Genomic DNA, 8,607 nt, shown 5'->3' on the forward strand with positions numbered 1-8,607 from the left:
CAGAATCAGGAGGTGATCCAGCTGGACGCCTGTATGTCCCTCAATCTGCCCGGGCCCGGGTCTTGCAGTGGATTCACGAGTCTCCCTTGACGTGCCATCCAGGACATGCTCGCACTCTTGACTTCCTCCAGGTGGTTTTGGTGGCCGTCCATCAAGGAAGACGTAAAGGTCTATGTGGAGGCCTGCCCCGTGTGCAGCCAGGGAAAGTCTACACATCAGCGACCTCAGGGACTGCTCCATCCCTTACCCGTTCCCCGTAGGCCATGGTCGCACCTTTCTTTGGACTTTGTCATGGGACTCCCACCATCCCAGGGCAACACTGTCATCCTGGTGGTTGTGGACCGGTTCTCTAAGGCTGCACGGTTCATTCCCCTGCCCAAATTGCCTTCGGCCAAAGAGACAGCAGAGCTCCTCATGAGCCATGTCTTCCGGGTGTTTGGAATCCCCCTGGATATTGTCTCCGACCGAGGGCCCCAGTTCTCGTCCCGGTTCTGGGGTGCCTTCTGCAAGCTGGTTGGGGCCACAGCCAGCTTGCAGAAGGCCCCAACCAGCTTGCAGAAGGCACCAGAGTGGTCTCCAGATCCTGGTTAATCTGTTCTGTCTGGCCATTAGACTCTGGATGGAACCCAGACGATAGGCTGGCTGTGGCCCCAACCAGCTTGCAGAAGGCACCCCAGCCAGCCTATCGTCTGGGTTCCATCCAGAGTCTAATGGCCAGACAGAACAGATTAACCAGGATCTGGAGACCACTCTGCGGTGTATGGCGGCCAATAACCCCACCTCTTGGGCTACCTACATCATATGGGCAGAATATGCCCACAACACCCTCCTGTCCTCGGCCACTGGACTATCCCCCTTTGAATGCCAGTTCGGGTATACCCCCCCATTGTTCCCTGAGGAAGAGTCACAGGTTGGTGTTCCCTCGGCCCGGCGTTTTGTCCAACGCTGTCGGCAGACCTGGAGGAAGGTTAGGCGTGCCCTTCTTCAGACCTCCCAGAGATACCAACGTCAGGCTAACTGCCGCCGCCGGATGGCCCCTAATTTCCGAGCTGGTCAAAGAGTCTGGCAGCCACCAAGAACCTTCCCCTCCGGGTGGAATCAAGGAAGCTTTCCCAGAAATACATTGGCCCTTTTCGCATAGCAAGGAAAGTTAACCCTGTTTCCTATCGTTTGTTTCTTCCCTGTTCACTTAGAATTAACCCTACATTTCATGTCTCATTGCTAAAACCTGTTTTGTCTTCTCCATTTGCCCCCCCATGCAGACCCCCTCCACCTCCCAGGATCATTGATGGCCAGCCAGCCTACACAGTCCGCCGGATACTGGACTCCCGGAGGGTCAAGAACTCACTGCAGTATCTGGTGGACTGGGAGGGTTACGGGCCGGAGGAGCGCACCTGGGTTCCAGCCAATGACATCCTGGACCCAAGTTTGATCCGGGAGTTTCGCACCCAGAGGCCGGGAGGTTCTGGAAGGAACGTCAGGAGCCGTCCCTAGAGGAGGGGGTCCTGTCAGCATCCTACCTCCTGGAATACTGCCTTAAGTGTTTCATTTGGGTCTAACATTACCACTCCTGTGGCTCAGTGGTAGATCTCTCAACCACCACACCAGCAACCTGGGTTTTAGCCCAGCTTGTGACAGTCAGTTTGTGCGTTGCTCAGCAACATCCAATGGTTGGTTTTGCTTTGGCTTTCTTCGGAAATATTTTCCAATGTGGAGCAAAAATGGCCAAATCTATTGGCCATTTTGTGTCTAAAATGTAAGTTACTTGATATTAAATTCTTGTTTGTATAACTGTTGTGCAAAAGCAATATCAGCATTTGTATGATGTTGTTTAGTTATAGATCTGAATGAAGTGGTGATACAGTAAATAACAGACTTGGCCCCATTTGTAGGTCATGTTTTTAGGTCTTTGTTAGTGTCTCTACAATGTGTGGGATGCCCTTCATCCACCTGTGTCTTTTACACTCACCTTAGCTGTCAAATTTCATCTGCCTCTCCCTGATTTGGCTTGCCTCTCTCTTTTTCTCTCAGTTTGAGCCTTTTCTCTACTTGTCACTCTCGCTTTATGTCCTTGCTGGGATTTTATACCCTGTTTTAATCACCATCTCCTTTCTCCTCAGAACTGTCCACCTGTCCTTTACCATAACCTCTCCTTCGCTGTTTGTATTTTCAGAGTCATAGTCCCTTTGCAGTTTTTTATTTAAAATTGTATTTCCTGATTTTTCTTACCTTCCAGACATCTCTCTGGGCCAGTACTGTCTCTAAAGACCTGTTTCCCAGTCTCTTTCTCTGAAATTCACATACACAAACCAATGCATCAAAATTTGACTGGATCACATGGACAAGTTAGCCTCTACTGGCATCTACCAGCTACATGTGTTATCTATCCAACACTGAATATATGAATGCTCATGGATGGCTTTTTCCAGGTATTATAGACCTCCTTGATAAAAAAAAAACAAAAAAAAAAAAAACACATGCATCTATCAAACAATCAATCTAATGAACTTTTATCATATCGATATAAAGAGGCAATATGAATGTACTGTATGTCATCTGTAGTGCATAGTTTACAATGACCATGTAGAGCCCCAGCTTTCTTTCTTTGATAAATATAAAGATGCATCATCCCCTTGGCCTGATTCAGTGGCTGATTTTTAGTCCATCCAGCAACAAATTTGAACATTGTTTTGAATGTAGATAAGCCTGCAGCAGTTGCTTGTTCTCTCTGTAAAAACAAGAAAATCCTCCTACAGTCACATGAGTTTCATATGTATAAGGGAGGCCTACTCCAATATCTAAGGGGTGAATCACATCTGTAGTTTTCTTTCACTGTGAAGAAATGCAGTAGATTTTTTGAAATTATTGTCATATAGAGCTGGGTTTGCAACCTGCTGTTGGTCCCATGAGATTAAGGTAAGAACAGGTTAAATAATGTTTTGATCATTACTTTGGGGATTCAAAAAACAATTGGCAGTCACACTGTTTCCAAGTTATGTTTGTGGGTATGTCCTGCAGTGTGACATGTGTCATTAGTCCCAGTCTAATTTGGGAAAACTGTGACAAGAAGGTTGTGGTTCCCCTCTCTCGTCCTAGCACTCAGAAATATGTCAAGTTTTTAGAATGCAAAACAAGGTATTTATTTGATGAAACGAGAAAGGAGGCGGAAGGCTTCAGGAGGGGGCAAAGGCCAAAGTAACAAACAAAAGTTCACAAATTCCTGAAGGGGGAGTCAACTAACTTACCTAGAAAATAAAATTGAAATAAACATGAACGTACCCTAAATCCCTCTCTACCCAGAAAGGAAAAAAAAAAAAAATGAAACAAAATGGCACCCACCTCCCTACAAATACTCCCAAAGTAATCAGTCCAAGGAACACTCAAATTAGGACACTACCTTTTAACAATACCTCGCTCGCTACAAATGCAATCTCAATTGATATACAACAAACTCTCATTAGAGTATAACAACACATCTGAACCAGGAGAGGAGAGACAAGGAATGAAGCTTTCCAGCAGCTTTTATCCTCCAGCAGCTCACAGCCAGACCAATCAAGAGAACTATTCATTAGTGTTCTCACCTGGTAGTGATTAGAGTGAGAGGGAGAACAAGAGAGAGGCTGCATCCAAAAGCAAAGGTAGCTGTCTGCCCTATCAGTCAATGACTCAACAGATAGCGTTTGCATATGAAGGTACCTCCAGGAACTGGTTTCAGACAGGCTTCTGAGGCAGCATAATGTCACATCGTTGCTAGTATACCAGCAACTGATTAACGCCATCTGGTGTCCATTAATGGTAACATGTCTGCTTCAATCATCCAACCGAACCACAATGCTCTAATAATCTAGAACCAAATTTTGGTGATAACCAAGTATATTTAATAACTGCAATACTACTTTCAAGCTAGAAATAGAATCAAAATTTGGAAAAAGTGAATACAAATGTACATTTATACACAAATTGGCTATCAACTGCCTCTTCGGCCACCTTTTTTTTTTTTTCTTCAGCTCAACATCCGTGGATTCAGGAGCACAGGATTGTGGGATTTCATAGGCAATAAAGGATACTTTTCTGCTGCCTTCAAAAATCTATCAGGTATCTCAGTAGACAGGATGTGATGCAAACACTGGATTCGGACATGCCTTGATCCCTTCCTACATCCGTATACAGCCTCCGGAGGCAGCATTTTCCTGGTTTCGGATGCAGCCATAGAGGAGAAAAGCCAGGGGAAAAGACATGCAAAACTAGACATTCCCACCCGAAAATACACAACCAAAACAGATACAATTTCAGATATGTTACATCACATTGAATACGTCTTACAACGTAACACATGCTATATCTAAACTGATTTTCTTAAACAGCATTTTTGCTCATTCTTGTATGGTTATAATGCAGGCAGTTATTATGACCATATTTATTTGAGAGACTATGTGGAGTATATACAGGGGTGTAAAATAACAAATTGCAAATACTCACGTTACTGTAATTAAGTAGTTTTTCCCAGGAATTGTACTTTTTTAAGTAGTTTAAAATTTTTATACTTTTACTTGAGTACATTTTAAGTGCTGTAACTGTACTTTTACTGCGCTATTTTCCCACGTCTGTGTTCGCTACTTCCCTGTCCTGATTTTATTTTTATCTATCAACATGATTGGCTAGGGAGGGTCTGGTGACTCCCATCCAATCAAATCACACCTAAAAACCTTGAATGGCAGCTGTAGATCTGGCGCCAACTGTTATGGATGCCTCAAGCACAGTTCAACACCTGAACATCACAGCCGCACCTGAAAGGGCTTTTCACAGTGAAAAAGGCCAATTGCTTGACTGTGTCATATGAGTTTAACTTGCTCAAGCCAGATATCAGCATTAATCCTGCCTCTAATTTGAAGAAACATATCGAGGTAAATTTCATATTTCTGCTTACTAAATTCTGTGTCTATAACGTAGCCTGTAATTTAACTATCTATCAATGAGATTATTGGGCTGCTGTGAGAGATTAAAAAAAGAGAGATGTCCTCAATCAAACTTTTGAGTAATTTTCTATATTTAGCCTATTTAGAACAGGGGTGTTCATTACAATGATCGTGATAGCAAGAGCACCACTGGTTGGTTGATCTAGATAAAATATAAAACATTGACTTACTTAACATTATTTCCTGACGTCTAGCTGTGTGCTGTTTGACTGACAGGCGCTAATGCACCTAAACAGTCAAATACACTTCATAATTCCACCAGTGACCGTCTTGGGGAGGATTTAATGTAAACGCAGTCGTTTATGTCTAAAGTGAACTTAAACAGTGGGACAAAAAGCGTATTTGCATCAAAATGTTGGACTTGAAGTATAACCGAATTGAGCACTGTCTAGTAGGCTATGTCATATAAAGGCAATTAATCAAACAACATTAACAAGGAAACGAGAAAACCACTCACTACTTTTGGCTGAATAACTTAAATAGCTTTAAAAGTATTAATGTAATAGAATAAAACAGTTACATTTTTAATAATAATATTTTTTTTTAATATTGTTTGTTTTTTAATAATACCGACCCCTGATGTAGAGAGTGTGTTAATTGGTATAATAAATTACCAGGAAAGTAGAGATGATAAAATAATTTATAATTATGCTTAGTCTTTATAAAGATAGAAAAGTATCAATGCTTGTAGAGCAATACTTCAGGCAGAATATTCCACCAGCCACAAACTTCAGAAAACTGTGCATCATGCATTAGAATGAGAACACAACTATTTCTGGGCTTTAAAGATACAAGAACTAAATCAATGTTGAACAATGTATCTCAAAAGGAGGACAATGTGGCCCCTCATGTGCTACTTAAAGAAATAATTCACACAAAAATGAAAATTCTCTTATCATTTACTCACCCTCATGCCATCCCAGATGTGTATGACTTTCTTTCTTCAGAGGAACACAAATTATGATTTTTAGAAGGATATTTCAGCTCTGTAGGTCCATTCAATGTAAGTGAAGGGGTGTCAAAATGTTGACGCCCCAAAAAGCACATAAAAGCAGCATAAAAGTAATACATACAGCTCCAGTAGTTTAACCCTTTCCAGCTGGAGCGTTCAAATTTGGGAACAATTATTCCCATGGTTCCTGTCTCAATATCTTTGCCATCCAATCACCAATTTTATTTCTGAAAACTGCCAGATGACAATATAAGCTAAAAGCACATATGACTGGTTAAGGGGTTACTGGGCATGAATAATAAATGTATCGTCATCTTCATCATCCTCCATTTGCTTGAGCGGAGCCAGAAAAGATATGCCGGGAGATTACCTCAAGTGCTGGACTTACTGCTTCAGATTGAAAACTGAGGCGATCTTTCGAGGTAAGACAAGTTATTTAACATGTGTTCTCAATATTGTCTATTGAAAGTCAAAACGTTGTAGTTACGAAGCATTTATTTGAGGAGTAACGCTTGTTATTTCTGGAAGAAATGACATGACCGTCGGTGTTCATCGAACAGGCAGCTAGCCTATATTTTTAAGCAAATTTCTGTGAAACTTGCTAAATAAACATTAGTTAGCAATACTATGTACATTTTTAGCTAAATATCAATAACATTTTTGGCCAGTTTTGTTGCTTGTGAAAAATCCGCCTGAAGTAATGTGAGGCAGAAAGCAGAAACTGTTCAGACCTGCCTGGAAACTGGCCTGCTAGTTAGATAAGTTATCTAGCTTGTTGATTGTAGATATTTTTCTATAATTTAGCAGATAGCCTTACCCATCCATCACACAGACATGATTTTAGGTTGTGTGTAGCTTCCTGTTCACAAAGTAAGTGCGAGAGGGCTGTCTGCAGTTAGACATTCTGGTTAGTCTGCAAGCCTTTGGTGACTATTCAGTGTATAGATTTGTGAAGAACACACTGCTGGCTACCAATTGTGTACTTTTTTTCTGTTGTAGAGATGGAAAGACTATTGCTCCCTGCTTTTGAGGGCATGAGCACACAGGAGGAAGATCTGCTGGACCAGAAACTACTGCAGGAAGACCCGGACTATGAGGAGATGGAGGATGAGATGGAACTTGATCCCCAGCCAAGACAATCAACTGGGTATGTATGAATGTGTATGTATTGTTTGTTTCCATTTCTCATATGACTGATACTTACAGTAACACTAACACTGTTACTCTTATTATTTTGGGTATGGCTAGCCATTCTTGCACAGGTCCCAAGTCAGCTAGAAAGCATAAATGCTTCCCTGACTCTGTTTCTTATCCCTCGTACTCTGACATCGATTCACAGGCACCAAAACCTCTCCCATTTAAGCCTAGCCATCCATTCGGTATTGACTTAGGTAGCGTGCGTCAGGCTTTGCAGTCAACCTCCAACATGAAGTTGCGAAAAATTGACTTTTTCATGCTGTTTTTTACTCAGGCTGTAGTTGCTGAGATATGCAGCTTTACAAACCGTCAGGGGTGGGAGCTCGTCCTATTCCAGCTACCAAGGAGCTTGGATGGAGGTGACCCCCGATGAATTTTACAAATTTCTTGAGTTGCTCATTTACATGGGGTTTTCAATTCTCCCTGATTCCCATCGTCATTGGGGAACCAAGTCACTTCAGGGCTCGTGGGAGAGGGGATTTATGTTGCGTGACTGCTACAAGGCTCTTTTAGCAGCTCTATATGTTGTAGACCCTACCACAGAGGATAATCAGGATCGCCTTAGGAAGTTGCATTATCTTATGGACCACCTCAAACAAAAATGCCAGCAGCTCTTTCAGCCTAACCAAAATCTCGCAATAGATGAACGTATGGTCAAGTCTAATGCTCAGTCAGGATTTAAACAATACATGAAGGGCAAGCCTACTCGGTGGGGTTTTAAATTATGGGTAATTACAACATCAGACTCGGGGTATACTCTCGACCTTAATGTTTACACAGGTAGTCATGATGTTTGGTTTGACAACTTTTACACGTCCCCAGCTCTTATGCTTAAGTTGTTAGAAATGGGAACTAATGCCTGTGGGACATGCAGGGTGAATCGTAAACTGTTTCCTGCAGAATTTAAAGACATCAAAAGATGGGAACGCAAGACAGCTCATGGGGATATGAGGTGGTGTAGGATTGAGGGGAATATACTTGTAATTCAGTGGAAGAACACGCGTGCAGTTACATGCCTCTCCAATTTCCACAATGCTCAACTGAAATTACTAGGTTTGTAAAAAATTATGACGACTGGACAAAAGAAGTAGCCCTCCAGCCCACTGTCATCAGTGATTATAACAAAAACATGGGCGGTGTTGATAGGTCAGACCAAATGATAAAATCTTACGACGTCCTACAAAAAACTCAGAAGTGGTGGAAGACTCTTTTTTTCCACTTCATAGACATTGCCGTCGTCAATAGTTTCATATTGTTTAAGGAATGGCAACACATTCATGCGGCACCAGGGGATGAGCATAGACCGGTGAACTAGATAGATTTCAGAAAAAACCTGGCTTGTCAGCTGGGAGGTATCGATATTCACGCAAGTTTGCCTTTGCATACACTAAAGTAGGAGTAGTCATCACTCCACACAGCCTATGTCCCTAAATTTGAAAAGTCCTCTAAGAGATGTTGGCTATGCTATCAGAAAAGTAGGAC

The sequence above is a fragment of the Myxocyprinus asiaticus genome, chromosome 12 (genome assembly GCF_019703515.2).
Source record: "Myxocyprinus asiaticus isolate MX2 ecotype Aquarium Trade chromosome 12, UBuf_Myxa_2, whole genome shotgun sequence".
Lineage (NCBI taxonomy): Eukaryota > Metazoa > Chordata > Actinopteri > Cypriniformes > Catostomidae > Myxocyprinus > Myxocyprinus asiaticus.